Source organism: Myotis yumanensis, unplaced genomic scaffold (assembly GCF_028538775.1).
Source record: "Myotis yumanensis isolate MYYU_CA2020_CCGP unplaced genomic scaffold, mMyoYum1.0.hap1 SCAF_2, whole genome shotgun sequence".
NCBI classification, from domain to species: domain Eukaryota; kingdom Metazoa; phylum Chordata; class Mammalia; order Chiroptera; family Vespertilionidae; genus Myotis; species Myotis yumanensis.
In genome coordinates, this window is record NW_027223753.1 from 200,240,738 (window position 1) to 200,268,146 (window position 27,409).

At 38.2% G+C, this 27,409-nt stretch overlaps 1 pseudogene; it reads left to right on the forward strand.

The window, feature by feature from the left end:
* The first annotated feature begins 343 nt into the window (after nucleotides 1-343).
* The window catches only part of LOC139002692 (mixed lineage kinase domain-like protein pseudogene), a 59,969-nt pseudogene continuing 32,903 nt past the window's right edge, over nucleotides 344-27,409 (forward strand).

The following is a 27,409-nucleotide window of genomic DNA, read 5'->3' on the forward strand; positions in this document are numbered from 1 at the left end:
ATTAGTGCAAAATCTATCAGAAGGCAGCTCAACCTGTCCTCCTGTCTCCAGCCAGGAACTCTCTGGAAGAAGGCCATGTAATTCTCATTATTTGTTAGGCCACGGCCTATTTTTCCAGGCTGTTGTATAAGACAAATCCATTGCCTCATTCCTCATAGCCTCTCTACAAAGGAGAAAAGCAGACAGATCTCCCCAAACTCAGACAGAATACTGTGCACAGCCAAGTGGGCTGAAAAAGCACACTGCCAAATTGGCTAGCACAGCTCCACGAATCGCCCTCTTTCCAGAGTTTCAGCAACAACAACAAAGATGCTGATCCCCCAAAATGAAAGAGAGAGCGCATATGCTTCTACTTGGATGGAGTGGGGACTCTAAAAAGCAGGCAAGGGAGGTTGCCATCAAGCTTCAGGGCTCTTCAGAAGTATCACAGCGAGGTCTGGTAAAAAATAAATCCTGAAACCAAAAAACTTCATGTCAGATAAATGAATACTGAAATGGTCTAAGTTAGGACCACATACAGGACAAGGCATCGACACAGGAAGGTCCTAGGTCAAGTTCTGCCGCTAATGCATTATCAACACGCCTTTCGAGAACAATAGGGTCATTATAATCCTAATAAATAATAATAGTCACCCTTGATGAGTTGACTAAGCTTGGAACATTGCAGTGAGCCCTCTGCATGGCTTCTCTTAGCTAATTCTCAGCACAACCCTGAAATTATTCCAACTTTGCAGACCAGAGCACTGAAGTTCAGAGAAGGTCAGACACCAGCTCCAGCTGACAGCGGCAGTCAAGACTCGGGGTCAGGGCAGTCTGATGCAAACGTGTTCCCCCTGAAAATGCTTCCCCTGCACTGCAGCTGCCCTTCAAATGAACAATTATGGGCTTTTCATCCCCATTGGTGTCACCAGTACTGATGGAGTGCAGAGTAATGAACTTCTGTGACATGATATTTTTGCCCTCAGAGAATTAAAAATTCCAAAGAGGATCTTCTCTACATGAATTTAATTTTGAAGGAAAAAATATCTTGGAGATTAGCAACGATTAGGAAAGAATTGGAACAAAATCCAGTACTTCAGGTATTTCTTTCCCACATTAGTGGTTGATTTCTCTCTCTTCCCTTCATTTCTCTCTCTCTCTCTCTCTCTCTCTCTCTCTAACACACACACACACACACAAACACACACACACACACATTCATTTGTTTAATCACAGCACTCCTTATGCCAGTATGAAGGCTGACTTCCATCTGCCCTTTTTTCTCACAGACCAATAGTGAGGCATTCATACCATAGGGACCACATTCCCAGTTGCTGCAGGGCCACTGGTGGTGGCCAGGAGACTGGAAACCTCTACAGCCTCCAAACACTCCATCAAGCCAGTCAGCCAGTGGCATTTCACATAATGCTACATGATTAAAGACCATGAAGGTTAAACATTCTAAGCAGACACATATGTCTAGCAATGGTCTTTTGAAAACCTCCATTCTGAGGAACCATCTGGACATTCCAGGTGATCTCCATGCCTACTGGTGGGGGTCTCCTCCATCATGCATAATAGTTTGTGTAATCCAGCAGAGAGGGTCTGTGATGGCCCCTTTGTTTTAGCTTCTTTAAGAAGAGAGCCAAAGATTGACTTCACTTTCATCAAAAGAATATTGTTACCCATAAATGAGATTGCCTTGGCTTTGAAAGAGTGTTAGAATTTAGAACTTGTTCCTGAGCAGTGTCAGGACTTAGATTTTAATTGGCACTCTGAAGACTGAGAGAGAGAGAGAACTCAGAGAATGGACGCTAAAGGTACGAAGGGATAAGTTTCAGCTGGATTCAAGGAATGCCCTTCCAACAGCAAGAGCAGTGCTGGATTTGAACAGATTCTCAGACTGTCAGAGAGTAAGACGTTCATAAAATCCAAGAATCAGATGAGATATTACTAGTCTCTTTAGTACACTCAGTGCAAAGGAGGAAAAGGTCAGAAGGCTGGGAGCTTCAAGACTGAACCACAGAGTCTTGGACTTCAGATTCATAGGTCAGGACACTTTCTTCAGAAACAAACTTGATAAGTTCAAACAGAGACTGGATTAAAAATCTATTTGGAATGTTGGGGCGATGATTCAATGTTTAGATAAGAGAAAGGGATCAAGTATTATTTTCAAGTCAAATAATCTATTATACTGTAGCTAACTACTTGGGATAAATGGTATAATCCATGTAGGTGACAATTTACTAGATAATCTTCTTAAGAATTCTTCCACAACTTAATGGCATATACAAACAAAAGCATCATCTGTGACTTTTGAAATTTATTTTATAGTACATTCAACAAAAATCATTTAACTAGAAATCTATCTGTCCATGTATGTATGTATACATATATACTTTATATATTATATGTATGTAGATATATATGTGTGTACATATATGTACACACATATATCCACATGCAATGTGATCCAGATAGTTTTATTAAATTATCTAAATAAACACTGTGCCAGTACAGTACTTTCCACCTCTCTTTAAAGAACTAATTTCTTGACATGCATTTTTTATTATAGAGTATAAGATCTTACAAAGAATGTTTAATTTGTTTGGAAACTGACTGATTTGTGGAACGCAAAATAGACTTATAAAATGTCTCTGAAATGTAGTGCTTTGCAATGGACCACATCTTTCATCGATTAAATATTTGAGGTTTGGAACCTTCAAAATAAACTTTAAGGCCAATGCCATTCTGTGGTGTGCAATCTTGCCGAGTCATGAATATAAAGGTCAGTATGCAAAAAGGAGTCACTTAAGCAGATAAGTGAGAGTGTCGGACAAACACTTTGCTGAGATTCAATTGAGTTTTTGAATATCTATTCTGTGACATTATCAGCTAAGCAGTATTTCTCATTAAGTTTCTGAAGGATCACTTAAACCTTTCAGGAATGCTTTATTCCATTTCTGTGGGCAATTATATGCCTTATTAGCAGTCATGAATTTGAGGTTTCTTGAACAAATACAAACAGCTCTTGTGGAAGTCCAGGACCTAATATTAATTTTGTAACAAAAGAAGTAAAAATTTAGACTCAAAGAATATAATCTTGCCAGAGCTTTTAGTGTTTTATTTAAACATACATACCACATAATTTTTACTATCCTTTCCTTGAAAACTTATTTTTATGACCTTATTTGTACATAAATTTCAAATGGGCTGCAATATCTTGCCACATTCAGTACTTGCTAGAGTCAAACGCATGCTGACAGTGAAATGCTGACTAAACTTAATGTTATGTAGTCAATTTCTACTTAAATTTCTTTTTTTTTCATAATGCCATATATTCTAGATTTTACCTATTTTTTAATAAACTGTGCACAAAACTTGTTCCTAATAAAAGTTGTCAGTGAATATTACATTCTACATATTTTTAAATGTTTTGATTTTCCTAGCTCTGGTCAGATTTAATTATACTTAGAAGAAGAACTATCCTAATCCTGGCAAGATGCTCTGAATCAAGCATAGATACAAGGCCCAGAGTCATAGATCTGGATCCTGACATGCCTAATCTCAACTGCTTTGCACCCTACTACTGGTTCTGTTTCCTAAGTGCTATTGGTTGTCAATATCACCAACATCTCCAATTACATTCTCACTTATCCGGCCTGTTTGGCCAAGAAGACCATTCTCTTGGTCTTACCTCCCTTCCTTGATCCCATTTCAGCATGCAATGCCCAGAAAACTTGTGGGATGCATTAAATTAGAAAAAATAAATAAAACCCATATCATCACCTTCTCTATTATCCACAGCTGAGAGGTAGGACTTGGACCGACATGTATTTAACAGTATAGAACCCATTCAAACACAACTTCAGAATTTGAGTAGTCACTGAAGAAATGTATTCTGTAAGTGACAAATATAGAAGCCATGGCAGTTCATTCTATGGTTTTCTAGTTTTAAGTAGAGTTATTATTTACTCTCTATAATAGTACAATTTGTGCAAGATAGCACATCTCATTATACATGTAACTATTCTTGTTATTTTTATTATGGTTTTCTTTCTTTTGGTATCAGAGTGAGAAGTAAGGATCAAATCATTTGGAGTTTTTCCCCCTTATTTTTGTATCAAATGAAACTGTATCTGAATATAGCTGGATCCTGATAACTATTTACTAGTAACTAGTGACCCAAAAGCTATTGATAGCACGGAAATATCCCTGATTGTTATTGATTTATTTTTTCTAATAGTTGTTGTTGTTGAAGTAAAAGAGTAATTCAAAATAAAACTGTTTTAGTTTTTAATATCACAAATAATTACTACATCAAATAGAAGTCAAAATTGTTAATTTCATTGAAATGTCTATGCCTAACTGTACTAGACCTTCCAAAAGTGGGTGGCTTATGCAGATACATGGATACTAGTTTAATAATGTGTATTATCTCCCTCAGAGTTGGTACACTGACATAAACAATGGCTCAAAGTCATCGGCCAAACTGAAAGTGAACTAGTATAAAAAGTGCTAACAAATAAATAAATAAATAAATAAAGTGCTGACTGCTTCAATTATGCATTATTTTAGCTAGAATGATGAATATCGTATGATCCTTTAACGTCTCTATTATTTTTAGAGAGTTCTTAAGTAATGTAATGGAGCTAAGCTTAAATGATATTTTGCTGTTCAGCTTATGATTGTTTTTGATTGTTTTGGTGTGTGTGTTTTTTGCCTACACTTTGGATTGTATAAAATTCTACAGAGGTGAAAAGACCTTTTAAAGATGAAATAGGAGCAATGATAGCTTTAAAGTGATTATTTCCTGGGAAAAACACAAAGCATTTTCACTCATGATAAATGCCTCAAAAATCCCCATTATTTGATTTCTAGGAAAGGCAACATTAAAAAAGCATAGTTATAATCATATTAAAGATCAGAAAATTTAGTGATTATAAAATTAGATGACTTGCTTGAAACTAAAATAGATAGATGATAGATGATAGATAGATAGGTAGATCTATTATATATCTATAAGGGAAGAAAATTAAATATTAACTGAGAACTAATTGATGTAAATAGGTAACTGTGTCATAAATGATACCTCATATTGATCTTCCTCCACTTAGAATCTTTTTCCAAGCACTAAACCTTTACAAAATTGTAAGCCACTGTTACCAAATCAGTTCTACCATAAAGACTGTTTCCTAGTCATACTTTGTCCAATCAGATATTGTCCCTACCAACCAGACAGAAGCATGGAAACCCTGACTACTTTTACTTCTTCCCATGACTCACTAGAGAATCTAGTGATGTAGGAATTCCCCCTACATACATTCCAGAGGTCTCTCCTTTTTCTCTCCACCTCCACCCCGGGTTCCTTCCCCCTGTCTCGTTTTGTCACTGCCGCTGTCAACAGTTGCTCAAATGATGCCCACCCAAGTTTATTATCTATTTAACTCCATCAACCTCTCCCTAATAATAACCATGTTTATAAGGGAGTTTCATTGCTGAGGAGAGTGGACTAATTAGACCCTATGCAGTCACCTTCTTCCTAAAAAAGTGGACTCATCATCTTGCTACACGTGGGCGGACCCTTTCCCATCTGATTGCTATGTGTGGCCTCCAGGGGTGATCACTCTTTCCTGACTTCTTTTCCAACACTTTATGGAACTGGTTTGCTTATTCACTTTTCCCAGGATCCACCCTCATTTACTTTCACAGCTGCAGATAAATGTATACATATATTTTATAGACAGACATGAATGTTATGTTATTTTATGAGAAAATGCATTGATAGTTCAACATTCCAACTTATTTTGAAATTAATAAAATATGAAAACATCTCATCATAGTCATTTTTTCCTCACATTAAAACTACATTTTATAGGCTTAATGTAAGCCCAACCATTATTTAAATGTAACTATCAAATGAAAGCCTTCAAACATGTATTTATTTCCTTTTGGCCAAAATCAAACTTTTGATATTCAACTTGTCACCATTAGATCTCGACTATGCTTGGAAGTCTACTTTAGATTGGTCTCCTTTTCTGTTTTTAGCAGATATTGTTTAGAAACAAAACACTTCTATTCCTTTCAGGGAACTGTTACACAACAGACCAACACCTTGATGCTAAATTGGTAGGTGAGTAATTCTAGAAGTAGAGGGCTTTATTTGATGAAAGCATTTGGAGTCATGAACTGCTGTTTCTCGATGTCATTCGCTCTCTTTTTCCTAATGAGATTTAAGAATTCATTCTCATCCTCTTTTTGATCTCAGTGATTTTCTCTCTATCCCCCATGCTTCAGATTGTCACTCTAAGACATATGTTTAAATGACAGTGTTCCCCAAAGATCGAGAAACTTCCATTTGTTAAAAGATTAGCTTGTATTTATTTAAATAAACCATAAAGGAACCTTTATGGTTCATTAATCATCTTCCTTCCCTTGCCCTGTTTCTTGTTCCATTCTGGCTTTGGGGGAAAACAGTAAGCTAATAAGGATTATAATCAGATAAAGATACAAGGATAGAGTAAGCTATCACTGAATAGTGCTTGCGTATTATTTCTTTTTTGACTGTGGCTAACGCAGCACAGAGTGGTGATTCCTAAGTAATAGACTAGATGAATCTGCTAGTAATCATTATTTTAGTAGGAACAAACTCCCTGAAAAAAAAAACCGCACTTCTGAACACTTTCCATTGCAAAGTAACACAATAAATGTAAGAAAACTCATTCCCATAAACCATGTCTCCTGTTTCTTTTGTATTTTGTTTTTCTAGTTGTTGTGGTTGTTATTTACATTTTTCTCACAGAATGTTCCTATATTGAATCTAATCCTGTAGAGGAGCTTGAAGACTTGCACACAGATATTTAGTACCTGTTTTGAGTAATTTTATAACTAAAGCTGAAGTGCAGCAAGTTTAGGACTAAGAATAATTAAGAAAAAACATACCAGATCATTGGAAAGACCTACCCCAAAGATCATGTATATTTTATACGTTCTATAAAAAGTTTACAATATTGCTGGCAATTTTAAGTGCCAGTATAAAAAAGATCCAGGCACGATTGAGCTATAACTTATTCAAATTACAATGTCAAAGTTACATTATATTTTGTTAGTCCTTTCATATCATTCCAAATAATCCTCAGACAGTTAACAAGCTCTCAGATATTTTTGTCAAATAAAGTAAATCCAGGAAACTCAGAAAGTTGCAGTTAGCTTAATTTGATCACAAACATCTGTGGTTGGCATGCCAGGCACTGCCTACCTATGTCTCCAATTTAGCGCTCCATGATAGCTGTAAATTGCCCCAGTAAACAATCAAATAAAAACCTATCATTGTGAAACATTTTTCAAGTTTTGGTTTTACGTTTTAGTATAAGTTAGCCAACTGTATCTTTTTTTTTTTTAATAACTTGAAAATCTAAGCTTAGCAGAAGTTCTGTTTGGGGAAATGTGACCATTTAAGGAAACTCCCATTCTGTTGTTAGCTATTAAATTTTTACTAAGGCCTTGTCAGTACAAGTTCAGCAAAATAACTTCATTTTGAACAAATGTTATGTAACCTAAACTCAACATTAGTCATGTAAAACATGTTGCTCAAAATTTGTGTCACTCCTGTCATACAATATTCACAGTCACCCTGAGAAATGTGTGCTTTGATCCCCATTATCGAGGTAAAGAAAGTGAGGCTTAGAGAGAAGTTAAGCAATGCAATGCCAGCTGCGATGAAGCTTACCCAGGATTTGATTTCAGGCTATTCTGACTCCAAAGACATAAATCCAGGTTAAATGCAATTGATATCTCTGCTTTCTTCTTTGCTTTTCTGCCTTTGAGAGAACTGGTCAACCACAGAAAACTTCTCCTTTGTACTATAGAGATTTCTCTTTTCTAAAATATTTCAAAGCATAGATTATATTAGGGTGTTTTTTTTTTGCTCCCATAGCTTTAACGCCTAGTCTTTTGCACACATCGGTAACGAGGTATGTTTTGCTACTTATCAAAATGCCTACTTAACCAACTAATTCTAATTTTTCTTAATTTCAGAGAGGAAGGGAGAGGGAGAGAGAGAGAGAAATATCAATGATGAGAGAGAATCTTCAATCAGCTGCCTCCTGCAGGTCCCACACCGGGAATTGAGCCTGCAACCCAGGTTTGTGCCCTGATGGGGAATCAAACCAAGACCTCCTGGTTCATAGGTTGACGCCCAACCACTGAGCCATGCCAGCTGGGCCTAACTTTTCTTAGCAAACACACACTGAGCTAAATGCCATCTAGCCGTTATAAATGTATTTCAGTGACACAATTCCAGGTCACCCACCTACTTTTACTCTCTATTATGTTATTGTTGTGTTTTATTAATTTTTTTAGCACAAACAGCTAAATTAGAATTAAAAGGGGGGGGGACTTTTTTCTTTCTCTTGGTTCATGAATGTGCCCCTGATCTGTGAAAGGAGGTAAAATATTACCAGAAAACTAAAAGAAGGAAGTCAGCTGCCTGTCTGTTGAGGATGGGATGTAGCCATCTCATTTCAACATTCACTAGAAGCTTTATTTATTTATTTTTAATCATATAAATTAGACGGGAGACTATTTTTGCTATAGGTGCTATCCTAATGCTTCTTAGATTTCTTTCTAGAAAGAAGCAGGGGTCGGCAAGTATGGAGTGCCCTATCCCTGTCTTTTCTGAGGGGTGTTTGGAGAGAAAACCTGCTAGCACTTGCTTTGGGTTGGGAATTACCACAGACCTTTTAGTTGTGGTTTTGAGCTATGGATACCTCAGCAGGATGCAAGCTCTTTGGTTCCCGGAAAATGTACTATAAATTTTAGTGTTTTCATTCTGCCATTGACATACATATTGGAAATTTATTAGTTATGAACCACAAGAAAGAACTGCATTTTATAACTGTCCAGATCAATAAAATTAAAACACAAACTTTATCCAAAAGAAGTAACTGAGATTGTTTCTGAGCCAATGGCTTTCAGCAGTTGGCCTAAGAGGGAGCAGGGTAATGTTTAACCCATACTCATGACTCGATATTTGCTAGCTGCCACGTCTCTTTAATCACTCCAAAGAGAAACTTGTTCTAGTCTCTTGTAAAGAGAACTGAATACCATGTACTTTGGTTACAGGTTTTATGTTTAGTCACCAAATTCATTAGGAGATGTTTAAGATGCAAAGAAATTATGAGGAAAGAAGCAGTTGAAAATTACAGAAATAGTACCTAAAGAAGAGATAAAAATAAAGTGCCTTATGGTTGGAGACTGTAAGACAAGGACTCACAATATACTTGTGTCTCAAAAAAATTAGTTTGTCCTAGAATATTAAATGTTAAATTATCTTATACCACTAAGGAAGAAATTGGTCATAATTGTTCAGTGGAATAACTTTGGTGCCTATGAGGGAAAAAAAATTTAGACTTATGAGGAACAATTAGAAAGGAAAGTTTTATATACACTTGTATTTCCAAAAATACAGAAGTGAACAGTTGGGTTGAATAAGCATCTTCAGGGCACCAGACCATCTTGTTGGTAGAGTACTATCTTGTAAAGAATCTCTTTGAAATCTTACTTCCTGAATAAAGCTCCATGAAAACAATCTGCATGCTGTCAATTTAAATATTTAAATTTAATATAAGTTTAAAAAATTGGAACTGGAAGAATTTAAGTACCCTCATAAAATCTACACTAATGTCTTCAGGATCACTCTTGATTACTGTGGTAAACAGTCTCTAAAATAGCCTGCCATAGTCCCTGCCTTCCGGTAGTCCCAGCCTGGTGTAATCCCCTCCCCATAAGGAGGCTGGGTTAACTGACTCACTTTTTAAAAATTCCTGTCTTTTTTCCATGTTCATTGAGGTATAATTGACAAATATGTTTAAGGTATATTACTTGATGTTTTGATATGTATATGTACATTGTGAAATAATTGCCACAATGGAGCTAATTAGCACATCCATCATCTCACAGTTACCGTTTTTGTGTGTCTCTGGTGTTGAGAAAGCTTAAGATCAACCCTCTTAGGAAATTTCAAGAATGTCATGCAGCATTTAAGTATAAGTTACATTGTTGTACACTAGATTTCCAGAATTTATTCATGTGGGTTAATTATTCCTCAATTGGAAACATTAATTTTGGAGTTTAGCTAATTATATACATGTGCATATATTCTCCATAGAGCAAAATGGGGTATGAGGAAATACTATATTTTTTCTCACATGGAAATAAATCAAATAATTCCTTTGTATTTGACATTGTAAATATTCCAGGAAGAATAAGTGTTAATAATACACATTTAAAAATTTATCATGCACCAACAAAACTATTCTTAAGTAATAGAAACATAATTTTTTTAATATGCAAAGGTGAATAATGCAAAATGCTTTTTACATTTCCTATGTGTTTTAATAAAATTCAAGCGGGGTGATGATAAATGTCTGCAAAGCTTCTTGAGAAATCCATTCCTGATATGATCTCATTTGTTAAGTATTAAAATTAATAAAAAAGCAATTACATTAATATGATTAACATAATATACAGTATTCATGCTCAGTAGGCTTACTTTATACTGAATGATAATTAAAAATTGACATTTTCTTACCCAGCATACTAACCAAAAGCTTTTATTTCATCTTGAGAAGATTACATATCAGTGTAAATCCAGAGATTAGAAAACTCTTTGTAATTATACAAATTGTCTCTCTAATATCATGTCAATTTAAATGTTACATAAAGATAGAGCAAGAAAACCATAAAGTTAAAATAAACATTTAACTGCTGGGGAAATGTCCATATAAATGGCACATTGTGTTCTCTACTAAGAAAACAGCAAAGAGGTTCAATTTGTTTTTGATCAGCTCATTTCCATAGTGTGAAACCTTCTAAACTATTGAACTAGGGCAGCAGTTCTCAACCTGTGGGTCGCAACCCCTTTGGGGGTCGAACAACCTATTCACAGGGGTCGCCTAAGACCATCAGAAAACACATATATAATTACATATTGTTTTTGTGATTAATCACTATGCTTTAATTATGTTCAGTTTGTAACAATGAAATTGGGGGTCACCACAACATGAGGAACTGTATTAAAGGGTCGTGGCATTTGGAAGGTTGAGAATCGCTGAACTAGGGGGAAAGGAACAGATAAATTCAAATGTTTCTAATAAATGGTCTCACATCTAGTATATATATATACTAGAGGCCCAGTGCACAAAAATTTGTGCACTGGCGGGGAGGGGGGCATGTCCCTCAGCCCCACTTGTGCCCTTTCACAGTCTGGGACCCCTCGGGAGATAGTGACCTTCTGACTTAGGCCTGCTCCCAGGTGGCAGAGAGCAGGTCCAATCCCTAGGTGCAGCCCCTGGTCAGGCTCAGAGCAGGGCCGATTGGGGAGTTGGGGCACCGCCCCCTGTCATGCACAGAGCAGGGCAGATCGGGAGGTTGCAATGCCACCCTCAGTCACTCTCAGGGTAGAGCCGATTCGGGGGTTGGGGCACCGCCCCCTGTCACACTCAAGGCAGGGTCGATGGGAAGGTTGTGGCATCACCCCCTGTTACGCACAGAGCAGAGCCAATCAGGGGGTTGGGGAGCTCCCCTTGTCATGCACAGAGCAGGGCCAATCAGGGGGTTGGGGAGCTCCCCCCTGTCACACACAGAGCAGGGCCAATAGGGGTTTGAGGAGTTCCCCCGTCATGCACAGAGTAGGGCCGATAGGGGAGTTGAGGCACCGCCTCCTGTCACACACAGAGCCGCAGGGCGATCAGGGGGTTGTGGCCCCACCCCCTGTCACACACAGAGCCGCAGGGCGATCAGGGGTTTTGGGCGCTGCCTCCTGTCATGCTGCTCCAAGGGCAGTGAGGCCTTGCTGCTCAGCTGATCCCAGTGCTGGGAGGCCTCGCGGCTCCGCTTGACACCAGGGCAGTGAGGCCTCGCTTTTCCGCTGATCCCAGTGCTGGGAGGCATATTACCCTTTTACTATATAGGATAGAGGCCTGGTGCACAGGTGGGGGCCGGCTAGTTTGCCCTGAAGGGTGTCCTGGATAAGGGTGGGGGTCCCCACTGGGGTGCCTGGCCAGCCTGGATGAGGGGATGATGGCTGTTTGCAGCTGGTCACACCCCCTTCAGGGTGGGGGTCCCCACTGGGGTGCCTGGCCAGTCTGGGTGAGGGGCTGAGGGCCGTTTTCAGGCTGGCGGGTGACTGAAGCTGCCAACCTCTCCTTTTTTTCTTTTTTTTTTTATTCTGGGATTTACTTACCTTCTATGGCTGTCACTGGAGCTGAGAGCCAGCTTTAGCTCTGAGGCTCGGCTCCAGCTTTGAGACCTCAGCTGCTGATCTAGGTTTGTTTGGGTTCTATAATTGTAACACTGTTGCAACTCCAGCTCTGAGGCCCAGTTGGCTGAATGCAGGTTTCTGGGGATTGTTTACCTTCTATAATTGCAATATTGTTTCTTAGAGTGCAAGCTCAAAGGCCAGCAGCGGCAGGCGGGGAACCTTGGCTTCCTCCTTCACTGGAGCAAGCAAGCCTCCTGTTCGCTTCAGCTGCCTGGCTGCCGGCTGCCATCTTGGCTGGCAGTTAATTTGCATATCTCGCTGATTAGCCAATGGGAAGGGTAGCAAAGTTACAGTTAATTACCATGTTTCTCTATTATTAGATAGGATATATATATATATGGCTAATATGCAAAGGGTCCCCTGAGGAGTTCGACAGGGAGACCGGGAGTTCGATCACTCACTATGACGTGCACTGACCATCACAGGGCAGTGCGGAAAGAAGGAAGGCCCCAGCCGGCAGCCAGAAGGCCTCGATTGGCCCTGATCACCAGTCAGGCCTAGGGACTCTACCCCCGTGCATTACTTTCGTGCACCGGGCCTCTAGTTTTTATATAAAGCATCCACAATTCATTCATCAATTAGATTCCAACAAACACTGGTTAAGCACTTATTATGAGACAGATATTATAATAAGTGTGGAACAAAGGAAGACCCCGGCCAGCAGCCGACAGCCGGGGAAGAGAGCACTCTAGGGAATACAGGGATAAAGAAGAAGATAAACACAAAGAAAATGTTAGAGGTGATCCGGGAAGCATACTATAGATAATGTCATGCCATGAAACTTAACCTCAAGTACTGTATAATACAATATGAAGGTCATTTGTTTTCCAATTTGAAACTTATATTACTTTTTGGAGCTCAGATAAGAAATGATGAAGGGTATTTCCCTGCATAAGTCAGCACCTGAGTTTCCCTTTCTCCTCCTAGACATCATGCAAAAGCCACAGGGATAATAGAAACCTCTCTAACCTCATTTTCAGGGAAACTAGGAGGCAGAATTGAAATGTATGTATCGAAGAGAAGCTACATGGAAGAAATAGCAGAGAAATGCGGGAGTGATAGAATTGCGCAGCAGCAGCATATTTCCGTAAGCACCAGCAAAAAACGTATTTCCTGGAGGTGAGTGGCTCATTGTGAATTGGCAAACTAGAGCCCTTTTTTTGCAGTAATGGGAGTGAAAACGGGTCTGAGCGGCACTGATGCCATCCTGCCCCCCGCCCCAACCTGAAGTGGTTTGAATGAAAGAAGCAGAGGAGGGAGCGCTAAGTAAAATTTCCCAGAAATTTTAGCACAAAGCAGCCTAGAGGGTTATTTGTCAGCAGAGGAAAGATCATTTGGAGTATCTGACCCTATAGAAACTTCCTGCAAATAACTTGTCCAGGGAAAGTCCAATTTATTCAGTGATGAGTAATACAAATGGAAGTAGGACAGCATCTATACAAAGATAATATACAAAATGAAGCATAAAGCACAAGACAGAGTAAACACATTTGCTGTGGTGCCCACAAAAATCATGAACAAATATTTCAGCATGCATCGTAAAAGGCAAACTCTGAAATAAGAGAGAGTCTCTACTTCTACAACACCAGACTAGAATCACAAATAAAAAACTCAGGTAAAAGATGTCCAGAATATTTGAGAGCTGAGACATGGTCTTCCCACAGAAGAAAACTAGAAAAAATAATTGCGGAAATGAACATGCAGGCCATGGAGAATGGTCACTTCAAAAAAGCAGTAGTATAGAGAACAGAAGAGTAAAACATGGAAAATAAAGACTCAAAACATTAGCTATTTAATTTAGGTGAAAGTGCCCCCAATATATGCATAATCTGAGTCCCTGAAGAGGGGAAAAAAACCCCACAGAAAAATACATTTAAAAATATAATTTTTAAAAAATTAATAAAATGTCACAAAAGAACAAATACTGTATGATTTTACTTATGTGATGTATCTAAAGAAGTCAAATTCTTAGAGACAGAAATTTGAATGCTGAATAGTGTTTTCAGGGGTTGAATGGAGGAGGGAATGGGTTTAATGGGTTTAATGGGTTTAATGGGTACAGAGTTTCAGTTTGGGAAAATGAAAATGAATCTGGCAATGGATGGTGGTAAGGTTGCACAACAATGTGGATATACTTAATGTTACCAAACTCTGTGAAACTTCCCTAGCATAGATGAAGACATAGTCCATTAAAAACACTGGACATTAAAGATACAGAGACAAGCAAAGGAATCACAATACTTTAAAGAGGAAAACAAACCCTGCTGGTCTCCAATTTCTCCACAGAAACTTTCAATCCCAGCAGTCAGTGGAACAATGATCTAAAAGATACTTAAGAAGAGAAGGCATGAACATGGACTTTATATTCAGACAAGCTGTACTCAGGCCTAAAACCCACAGATAATTGTTTCAAACATACAAGAAATGTGGAATTTTATTCCCAAGAGGCCTTCTTCAGAAAACCACTAGAGGAAGAGACTTCAGCTAATTAAGAAAAGGTTGGTGAAAACATGAGAGAAAACTGGAAGAAAGCATGAATATCTTTAACTGCAAAACAGCACAATGATTAGGGTTAAGTCACAGTAGGCAAAGGTATATTACCTAGTGATAAAGAAAGAATAAAAGAAAAAATTGGAAAGAGAAGGGGAAGAATGGAAGAGGAATTTTTTAATCGTCTCTTTTGAAATATCTGGAAGCCAAAGAATGTTATTTACAGATGACAAAAGAAATATAAATACATAAGATACAGTATTTGTAATTCACCCATTTGTAATCATGCAAGAAATTAGTGCTTAAGACAAAAATCGTTGATACTCAAGAATCTGCAGTTTGGCTGGGGCAGCTCTGTTTCAGAAAGCAAGTCTGTGGGTCCAAGTCTTCTCCACATGGTTGTCATCCTTTCGAGGACAGTGAACTAGCGAGACAAGTGTGATCATATGGTTGTAGCAGAGGCCTAAGAAACACACAAGGCCTCTTGAGTTTTAGCCTTGAAAACAAGCCCTCCTATTATGGATGAAGAGAGTCAAACTTCCAATTATACAATAAATGTAATGGAGATATAATGTACAGCATGGTGACTATCTTATCTAACAAAGAGGGAGTATGCTAATTGACTGTCCCACCCTCAAAGATGGTGGTGCCCACAGCCAATAAGGAGGGAATATGCTAATTGACTGCCCAGCCCTCCACACACCGGCCTGGCAGCTCCACGTACCTGCCTCCAGAGTCCCCCAGTCCCCTCACCCTCCCAGCTGCCCAGGGCCAGCCCGAGGTGCAGGCAAGCCTCGGATGTTAGCTGCCCAGCTGTCCAGGGCACTCGAAGCTCAGGTAACCAGGGTCGGCAGAGGTTTGTGCTGCCGGCAGTGGCAGCAGCAGAGGTGTGATGGGGGCATCACCTTCCTCTGATTGCTGGGTCGCCTCCCGCCCCTGAGGGCTCCCAAACTATGAGATGGGGCAGGCCAGGCTGAGGGACCCACTCCAGTGAATGAATTTTCATGCACCGGGCCTCTAGTAATTAATAATACTGTATTGTGATTCAGAAGTTGATAAGAGAATAAATTTTAAAAAGTTCTCATCATTTGACCCAGTGATCCCACTTCTAGGAATATATCCCAAGAAACTAGAAACACCAATCAGAAAGGATATATGCACCCCTATGTTCATAGCAGCACAATTCACCATAGCTAAGATTTGGAAACAGCCTAAGTGCCCATCAGCAGATGAGTGGATTAAAAAACTGTGGTACATCTACACAATGGAATACTATGCTGCTGTAAAAAAGAAGGCGTTCTTACCATTTGCAACAGCATGGATGGAACTGGAGAGCATTATGCTTAAGTGAAATAAGCCAGTCAGAGAAAGATAAATACCACATGATCTCACTCATTTATGGGATATAATGAACAACATAAACTGATGAACAAAAACAGATCCAGAGACAGAGAAGCATTGATCAGACCATCAAACCTCAGAGGGAAGGTAGGGCAGGGTGGGGGTAAAGGGGAGAGATCAACCAAGGGACTTGTATGCATGCATATAAGCCTAACCAATGGACACAGATGCCAGGGGGGTGAGGGCATGAGTGGGGGAGTGGGGGAGCAAGAGGGGGATCAGGACACATACGTAATACCTTAATCAATAAAGAAAAAAAGAGTTCTTATCACAAGAAAAAAATTTAACTCTGTGTGGTGACAAGTATTAACTAGATTTACTAAGGTAATTATTTTGTAATAATACAAATGTAAAACCATTATATTGTACCCCTGAAACTAATAGAATGTTATATGATAGTTTATGTCAATTAAAAAAAAAGGTTGCCTAGCCTTTTTGGCTCGGAGGTTGAGTATTGACCTATGAACCAGGATGTCACAGTTCAATTCCCAGTAAGGGCACATGTCCAGGTTTCAGGCTCTGTTCCTAGTCGGGGGCATGCAGGAGGCAGCCAATCAATGATTCTCTCTTAGCATTGATGTTTCTATCTCTGTCTCCCTCTCCCTTCCTCTCTGAAATTAAAAATATATATATTTTTAAAGGTTTTTTTAAGTCCTCACCTTTCTGAGCTCATTTGTTTCTTGTAGTTCTTTAGCATACCTAGCTAAAAGCAACAAAATTATACTTCTGCGATTCTTCCTAGAACAATCTTACCCACCCTTCCATTCTACCTGGGATTATAAAATCATTAGGTATATTTAAAATTGTTCAATTTACACTAAGTGAATGTTTTATCAAATATTTTGTCACCAACATAGTAAGGAAGGTTGAATAGTGCCATAACAATGCCACCTCCAAGATGTCCATACCCTAATCCTGGGACCTGTGAAAATCTTACCTTGTATAGCAGAAGAGTCTTTTCCATGTAATTAAATTTGGAATCTCAAGAAGAGAAGATGAGGAGGACCTATGCAATACTTTCAACAATAAAGATTTAAAATAATAATAATAATAATAAAGGGAAGATGATCCTGAGTCATCTAGGTGTGTCCAAAGTAATCATAACAGCCTTTATAAAATAGAGGCAGGAGGATCAGGGTCCAAGAAGATGGTATAATGACTGAAGCAGAAATATTTGAAGAAAGCACCCTGATGGCTTTGAAAATGGAGGAAGGAGCCATGGGCCCAGGAAGGCAGGCTGACTCTAGAAGCTGGAAAAGTCAAGGAGACAGATTCTCCCAAAGAGCCACCCTTAGGAACCAGCCCTACCAAAACCTTGACTAGAAATGGTGAGACTGATTTTGGATTTTTTACTTCCAGGACTAAAAAATAATAAATCTGGGTGGTTTTAAGTCACTAATTTTTTTGCAGCAGCAATGAGAAATCAATACACATAGGTTACCAATTTCCCAAATTTGTGTAATAATTTATTTTCTCACCAATTTTCTAATGTCTTATAATAAATATGACATAAAACTTCATTAGGAGATGGAAAAAAATGAATCCACAGCAAATCTTATTCACCATCTCACCTAAAATACCTGAAAACTAAATATATCACTTAAATTTAGCAAGTCAACTCATATAAGTTCATGCATATTTAATAGTACAAAGGCAAAGAGTAAAAAAAGATAATCAAATGTTGGAAGAGAAAGAGGGGAAGAAATAGAAAAATGTATTAACTTTACTATTATTGGGAACAAATAGACACTGTTGAAATCAGTAAAAAAAAAAACAACCCAAAAAACAAGGATGTTAATATTATAACAATAGAAAAAAACAAATATTTCTAAACATTAAATACATGTGTGTACATGCATATACATACACACCACATGTACATACACCAAAATCAAAGAGACTACATTTGAAAGTGTACAAAATACATGGAGAGACAGCAACAGAAAGCGTAATAAGGATACTATATAATAAAAAGGAAATATGCTAATTGACCATCACACCTCACAAGATGGCAGCACCCACAGCCACAAGATGGCAGTATCCAGTCCCCTCAGCCCTTCCAGCAGTGAATGTTCTTGTGACCATTACCTTTTTAAAAAATCCTTACCCAGCCCTAACCAGTTTGGCTCAGTGGATAGATCATTGGTCTGCAGACTGAAGGGTCCCAGGTTCAATTCCGGTCAAGGGCATGTACCTTGGTTGTGGGCATATCCCCAGTAGGGGTGTTTAGGAGGCAGCTGATCGATGTTTTTCTCTCATAGATGTTTCTAACTCTCTAAGCCTCTCCCTTCCTCTCTGTAAAAAATCAGTAAAATATATATTTTTAAAAATCCTTACCCAAGGATATGATTATTTCTTTTAGATCATCTGTTCTCAGGGAGCAGGCCAGTAGGTGGGCATCCCTCAAGGGTCCCAGACTGTGAGAGGGCTCAGGCTGGGCTGAGGGACCACCCATGTGCATGAATTTTTATGCACTGGGCCTCTAGTATGAAAATAAAAGGACGGGCAAAAGAACACCAGGCAAATGGAAATCAAAAGAAGCAGAGGCATGATGTCATTATCAACCAAGATGGAACTCATGGCAAAAACAAAAGGGGGAACCTTACAATTCTATAAGATACAGCAATAGCTATGATTATCCATGTACTAAATAGCATAGCACTGTTATTTAGGAAGCATAAATTATAGAATATTCAAGGAGAAATCTACCAAAACACCAGCAGTTAGATACTCAGTTGATCAATTGAATTCAAGTCCACAAATATTTATTGAGTTTCCACTTAGCACTGGGAATATAGTAGTTAAAGAAAAAGACTCCTTCCATTGTGGATCTTGAATTGTTGCTGTGTGGAGAGACAAGTGAAAAATGGTAGCGGGTGATTGGTTCTATGGAGATATTAAAGTAGGGAAATGGGATCCAGAGAACTGGGGGTATGGGTTTTGAATTAAGTGGAATGTGCAAGAGAGACCTCGATGAGATCGTGATTTTGAGTAATGCTTTGAAGGAGGTTACCTTGCTAAGGGTGTATTAAGAAAGGGGCTGATGAGAAGTAAATAAAAGAGGCAAGGAGTGAATGTACTTTTTACTGTATATTTTTCATAAATTTTGAACCAGTGGTTCTAGTACCTTTTCAAAAAATTTTAGGCAAGCCAGTATGGCTCAGTGGTTAAGTGTCAACCTATGAACCAGGAGATCGTTGTTCAATTCCAGGTTGAGGCATATGCCTGGGTTGCAGTTTCAATCCCCAGTGTGGAACATAAGGGAGGCAGCCAATTGGTGATTCTCTCTCATCATTGGTGTTTCTATTTCTCTCTCTCCATTCCTCTCTGAAATCAATAAAAAGTATTTTAATTTTTTAAAAAAATTAGACTATACTACTTAGAGAAGTAGGAGGATTTGAAGAAACAAACAACCATGAGACAAAATATCTGGGTTTTGATTCAGGTCCAGTTACTAACTTGCTTGTGACTGGATGAGCCACTAAGTTCCCTGGTTTTACTAGTAGTTTCTGGATCTGTACAAATGATGAGGCTGGATTAGGCGCCCTTCAAGTCCATTTTTTTTCTTTAATATTCCATGGGTGTGTGATTTAATTCAGTGTTCACCAAACTGTGGCCTGGGAAGATAGTTTTGGAGTCTGGCCATTATTCAACCTTTTTTATCAGCCCTTCTATCCTCTGCTTCCCTGCAACACACAAATGATAAATAAGTGTTTTTCCAATTCTAAAATCACATAAATCAAATCATGTAAAGAATAAAAATTAGAAAAACTCACAAACCAGCACTCTTTCAAAGGGATTCAAAGCAAACGACAATAGAAAAAATCCTTTCAGGCCTCATTATCATCATAATGAAATCATAAATATATTTTAATATCTATTCAATGTAATTCTAAAAAAAATTACTTTTTTATTCTTTTGTACATTGTGATATGGCCTTTGGACAAGCCCCAGAAAAAAATGTTCTGTGTATCATAAAATTAAGCGCAATTGAAACAATGGGTAAAATATTTCCTTCTCTATGGCACTTGGTAATTTGTGATGTAGTATCATTTTTGTGAGACTTAAATTATGACTTCTGTCTGCATTTTATGGAATCATTCCTTAGAATAAGATCATCCTTACTTCCCTGGCAGTTTCCATAGCCATCGTAAGAGCCCTATATAAATATGTACACAAATATGGTTCTATCTTAACTGACCCATGCTATGAGGAAAGACATGAGGTAGAAGGCCATGTGTAGCCCTCTTAGAGGATGACGACTTCTGAATTCTCCTGCCTTGATGTAAATGAGCAAATAAGAAAAATAAGCAAAGTACACAAAATCTCTCCTGCCCCCTAGGCCAGCAGTTCTTCTCAAGGAGAATAAATGTCCTAAGTATGAGATCTTTCCATTTATTCAATAAAAATATTTGCATGTCACAAAATTTTTAAAAAATGGCATTTTTTTGCCCTCAGATCCAACAGGAATTTGATACCCACGTATTTCCCTTAATAGCAAGGGAAGGAGATCCTGACTGTTATAAATAGCCATTATCTCAAAATATGGATTGAATGAATTTCCTTGAGAGCAAGACTGCCACATTCAGTACCATCTCCATATATCCTCTGGAAACATGGAATGTGGCTGGTGCGCCATTTTTGTGGAGTGTCTTATGTCTTTTTCCATAACCTAAATGTACTCTTTGTTTTCCATGGAGACGTTCCTAAAACTGTGGTTTTCTTGTCTAGAAAATGATCAAACCCTTTCAACTCTTGCACCATCCTTGGAATCAACATTCCTAAAACAATAGCCCCACATATTCTCACTCCTATATAATCACAGGTTCATACACTACCTTTATTTCCCATACATGAAAGTACACGTTTTGTGATTTGTTTTTCATCATAAAATTATATAACTTCCTAATGGCAGAATGGCAGGATGGAATTTTTTCAGCCAGAAAGGAATCATGTTAATAAAAACAAGTTTCAGTCAGGGCCATAACACACGGTCTCACTTGTTTGTAGGTCTGAAACAGCTGTTGTAGCATGGGAGCCAGCAGAAGTTTAGGCGGCTTTCTTCAGAAGAATTCTGGTCTAATTATCCTCAGTTATCATGGATATCACCTGCTTTGAATTTTTTACTCTTGCTTCTTGACTAATTTTTTATTATATAATCTATTTGTTTGTATGTAGCATGTCAATGACATGTAAAATGTATCTAAATATTCTCTCTGTATTTGTCTTCTCTATTCTTATTATTGTGTTAAATCATCGTGTGCAAAATTATAGTATATCTAAACAAAAATAATGGCATATAATATTATTATAAACAATACCAAAAAATGTAATACAGCAGCCCTGGCTGGGTTGCTCAGTTGGTTGGAGCATTGTCCCATACACCAAAAGGTTGTTGGTTTGACTTCCAGTCTGGGCCAGGGCACATACCTGGGTTTTAAGTTCCATCTCTGGTGAGTGCACATATGGGAGATGGCCAATTGATGTCTCTCTCTCTCTCTCTCTCTCTCTCTCTCTCTCTCTCCTCCTTCCTCTCTCTCTTTAAAATCAATAAAAACATATCCTTGAGTGATGATTATTTAAAAAGTAATACTACAATAATGACTTAGCAAATTATTTGTCTTTCACTCAAGTATTACAAAACTAAAAAAAAAAAAAATGTGCCCCAATTTGTTCAATTATATCCCTTTTCCTTTCTCCCAGGCTTCAGTCATAGATGATTAACTAGAAAATGTCTGTATATAAATAAGTAGTTTGTAGAAAACAATGCTTTAAAAATTATAAGTTGGTCAGCTGTTCTTGGGAAATTGAAATCCCATCAATTAAAAAATTCTTTTCATTCCTGAGAAATAGCTGAAACTAAAATGTTATTTTACAGTGCTATTAAAACTAGACAGGAGTTGTTATAAGAAACAAAATCAGTCATTTTTCAAAGTAGACCAGAAACAAACACAGAAAAGTTGAACTAAGGTAACAAAAAATAGTAAATATTATGTTAGATCCATAAATAAGTCATGACATTAATCTCAAATGAACACAAATTGAAAACCATATTGCCCTGGATGTACCCCTAATGCTGCCTTATTTTCCACCCCAATATATAATGGATATGGTTTTGTTGCTCAAACACAATTTATGTGGGAAATTTTTAGGATGTATATTTCCAGGGATTTTTTGGATTTAAACTTAGGTATCTTGGTGCTTCCAGAGGTGATATAGCCCCTGAGCTATTGGTACATTAATAGTTTTTATCACTTAAAACCATTTAGTATTTTCTGGGATCTTGAATCCAGAAATTGATGAGCTGGCTTAGCAAAATCATAACTGATCACCAATCAACTGTTTTTACTTCTTAGGACGCATGAATTAGCAAAAGCCTTCTGGGGATTCCACATTATCTGCAAGAGAGCACAGCTTGTCTGGAACATCTTCTGGCTAATCACTGATTTCGTTCAAAACCCCTAGGACAGAGGGAATAAATTCCTTTTTCTTAATGCTAAAAATGTATTTTATTTAACCTAATATATTCAAAATATTGTTTCAACACATAATATTAAAAATAATCAGAAATATTTTGCTTTCTTTTTTCTGCCCCAAGTCTTAGAAATCTGGTGTCTTTTTTTAATTTTTATTTTCTTTATGGATTAAGGTATTACATATGTGTCCTTATCTCCCCCTTGCCCCACCTACACCCAGCTCATGCTCTTACCCCGCCTGGAGTCTGTGTCCATTGGTTAGGCTTATATGCATGTATCAAAGTCCTTTGCTTGATCTCTCCCCCTTAACCCTCCCCTCCCCTACCTTCCCTCTGAGGTTTGACAGTCTGATGCTTCTCTGTCTCTGGATCTGTTTTTGTTCATCAGTTTATGTTGTTCATTATATTCCACATATGAATGAGATCATGTGATATTTATCTTTCTCTGACTGACTTATTTCACTTAGCATAATGCTCTCCAGGGAATAAATTCTTGAACTTTCTTTGCCTCTGAAATTGCAGCAGTGGTCTGTTGAAGACTTGAGCAGCCAGACCGGAAGAGTTTCTGAGACGTACATAGACTTCTTTCAGGTCTACTCATTCCCAATTTAACTGCTACATGCAAGCCCCTGGATTGTGTCATGGAACTATACAGAAGAAAAAGCTAAGATCCTGCCATGTGTGTGCATGTCATTTGTGTGTGTGCATGTAATAGGTGATGTAACAATTCTAAAGAAACATCTGGATAAATGGTGAAAACTAAACTCACCCAACTTGTAGCTTTATTAATTCTAATTGGACCAAACCTGGCCTTCTCATGCATCTCTTGTTTTAGTAATGATATCTCCCAAGACAGATACATAGCAACCTTCTTAACTCCTTTGTCTTTATCTTACTATCCCCACTTCCCATGTTTTAGGTAAAAACCTAATCTAAATTATTCCCGCTAAATAATTATCTGAATGCTCCCCCTCATCCCATAATTTTGTAAAATGGCATTTGTAATATGTTCATCTTATTGTATTCCTTATTTACCTACAACCTGTGCTCCAAACTCTTGGGTATAGAAGCTAAGGTTTTTAACACCGTCTCACTGCCTCTCCTGTCTTACTTCTTACCACTTCCCTCTGTACAACTTAAGTTCGAGGCATTCTGAATTATTAAGTTGTCCTCAAATATGTGATTAAACATATGTCTTTGCATGTATTCATCTGTCTGGAATGCCCTGTTGCACCTTGCTGTATACCCTATCTGGTTCACTGTGAACTCTTGTTCAACCTTCATTCTCAGTCCAAGCATTTTTACCTTCTATGACATATTTCATAATGTCCTAGATAATAATATAGCCATTCATGTATATAATAGCATTTGTTGTTTTGTATTTCCAGAGCATTTTCAACATGATGTCATATTTATTCTCATGTCTGTCTCACAAGATTGTAAACACCTTGAGGGTAGGGGCAATATGATTTTCCACCTCTTACTGCAACATAATAAATTCAGTAAAAATACAATTACAAAGTAATAACCCAAAAAACCATATGGAAAAATGCTATAATAGTAGAGAGTTGATGGCCAATAGGGTAGTGAAGACCTCGGTGGGGGAGATGGTGTGGGGGTGGAGGGAGATAAGGGGGGGGAGGGTGAATGGAAGGTATCTGTTATACTATCAACAATAAAAATAAATAAATAAATGTTCTATAAAAATAGCTGAGTTGAGAAAATCAGGAAAAGCTTCATGGTATAAGTTATACTTAAGTCAAACATGAAAAAATGCATAGAATTTGCAAACATAGAAATGAAATGGAGAAAACACCTAGCTCCTTAGGAAACTGCATGATCAATGACAGAATATGAAAAAATATTTTTCTGTATGTGAGGAATTGGTCTGAATAGAGAATGGGGGTCAAGATGAAGAACTATAATAGATAAAGTAGAAAAGTCAGCTTGGAGAAAAGAGTGTTAGGAGCATCCATTATAAAATATTGTGTAGGAAAGTTAGCTTAGAAAGTGTATTATAAAAATTCATATACAATGTTTTTCTTTAGAATATATGAATATATTAAAGGATAAATAAATGATACAGCTACAAGTCATGCTCTAGATATAGCAAGTCATGATATATAGATACAGATATAGATATAGATATAGATATAGATATAGATATAGATATAGATATCGATATAGATATAGATATAGATACAGATAAGATATAGACATGGCATAGATATTTTGGCAAATTGAAGGCTGAGAAATGAAATAATAGGATGCCGACATAGTGTGGAAGAAGGGTTTTGGCAACCTGAACTTAGATAATTTCCATTCAAATTATGTAAAATTCTAGAAAAGACAATCTACTTAATTTGGTAACTGGTTAGTGGAAATGGAAGTAGAGGAAAGGGAAAAAACAGAGAAGAGAGAGCTGAGTCAAAAAAGCCATTGATTTGGCATCTTTTATCTATTACTTGTATTATTATTTTGCTTTCTTTGCATGCGCCAGACAAGGTTACTGAAGGTAGGGCCTTCATTATCTATTTTGAAACTCTACCACTCAACAGAGGGTAATCAACAAAATTGAATTGATCTGTCCACAGCTGGATAGTTAATGTGACTTCTGTCTACTATGGCTGCTGTCGTCTATGGCATTTAGCTGTTTTTTTTTTTCTTTGAAATTTGGATTCCCTGAGCCATGACAAGGGCATAGCTATGTTGACTTACCTGTCTGTGGTTTGTCTCATGAATGCTGTTCACATATCAATTCCATACACTGTGCCTTTCAAAGACCTGAGACCATAGCACTTAGCTTCAATATTCTTACACAGTTCAATGGCCTCTGCTGTTTAATTTTACTGCACTTGGAGGGGAAAAAAGGTGCTATTGGGGGAAGCACTGTCTTATTGTAACTGTAAATACACTGTTTTAGGCTAAACTTAGTGAGAGATACCATGTTTGCCAACAAATTATTCCTAGCCAAAATAGCAACAATTTTGCATCCATCTAAAGCTCTAAATAAAACACTATTTATCTTTCAATAGTAAAATGTAAATTTAGAAAACCAAGGGAATTAAGGCACTGAATCTTTTGTGTCCCCTTTGTTTCTCTTTATGAAAAACAAGCTGTGCTATATTAAGTATCACCTTGAAAAAAAAAAAAAAAAGAAGAAATGGCAAAAATATATGTGGCTACCACTTTAAAAAATCCTATTAGCTACTTTTTGCAGGTGTGTTCCCTTTTCTTTCCGAATGGTTTTTATTATAATTTAGACATAGAGAAATTACATCCTGAAATATGCCTGTTCTATCTAGAACAGCTATTACAAAGCTTTCTAAAAACCCTTGTAATTCTTAGGGAGATATGGAGGTTGCCCTTTGAACCAGCAATTTTGGCTTTTCTCTCTCTGTTTCCCTGGCAAATTCTAAAGAATTGGAATGCATGTGTCCATCATGATGTATTTTGAATTTTTAAATGTCAACGTTTTTTAGGGAATTGTCTTTCCATAAAGCGGGTCGTTGCAAAGACACTTGTGAATTATTACTGTCCTTTCTGTGTGTCTACCCAGGACAGGATCGCCTGTTCCTATGGTTAATTCGGTCAAAAAAAAAAAACAACAACATTGGATCTGCACGTTGGACCGACTGGCTAGTGATCTGACTGAATTCGCAGCCCCCGCGGCTGCCCTGGCCGTGCGTGTCCATCCCGGCTTTGTTTGCCTGCTGGCAGCATCGGCGTGGAGCACACACAGCATATGCCAGGTGGCCGTGTATCTGAGGCAGAGGGACGGGAGAACAAAGCAGGAAAGGCTTCCATTTGGACAGAAATGCTTGAAGCCATCCGACTGCCAGTCACATATTAAAGAGAGAGGAAAATGCAATGATGCCTGAATGCACTCGCTGGTAAACAACTTCAAGCCCGAGATGCAGATCACAAATCTTCCTGCGCTGCTGCTGACACGCTCAGCTTGAGCGTGGCTGCAGGAGACAAAGAAACCCGCTCCAAGAGGAAAATAGGAGAGGCGATCCTCACACCGGCCTTCATCTCTCTCAGAAAAACGGTGTAGGGATCTATTGCACCAGAACCTGGGTGTCCGTATGTCAGAAACCTGTTGTGTTGAAGGTGGGGATGGGGGAAGAAGGTTCTAGAATGCCCTGTCCATTTTTTTCCCCTATTTATCTCTGCCCTCCACTTGGTACTTACCCTACTGCTCGCCACCATCTTCCCCACACACTGCAGCATAGAGTGGGAAGATGCAAATGCCATCTCAGAAGTATTGGGGGCTACAAAATATTCTTTTAGAAAGGAGGCAGGATGGCATGGGTTCCTGAAAAGGGGAGATGTATGATTTCTCATATAAATAAAGTATTGGCCCTACATCATGTGTTAGGATAAGTAGCCTGGTTTCTCTGCCTCATTTTCTCGGCCACTCATTTACTGAGCAGCTGCTACAGGCCAGCCAGCGTGCTTACCTTCAGTTTAGTATTGACAATCTTCCCAACAGTGCTAAGCCCCCTAGTGCTGACTTTACAGATAAAAACAGACACTCAGAGCAGTTGGTTAACTTGCCCAGGCTCACTCAGCTAATTGGTGCAAGAGAGAGTGAGGCCCCAAGATTATCTGATTCCCAAACCTGTGCTAATCAACTTCCTGCATAGATAAGTCACTTTGCAAGGCTCTCTCAGGTGCTCTGGAATGTCTGCAAGCTGTATTCTTTAATCAAAACAGCATGGGTGTTCTAACGGAGTAAT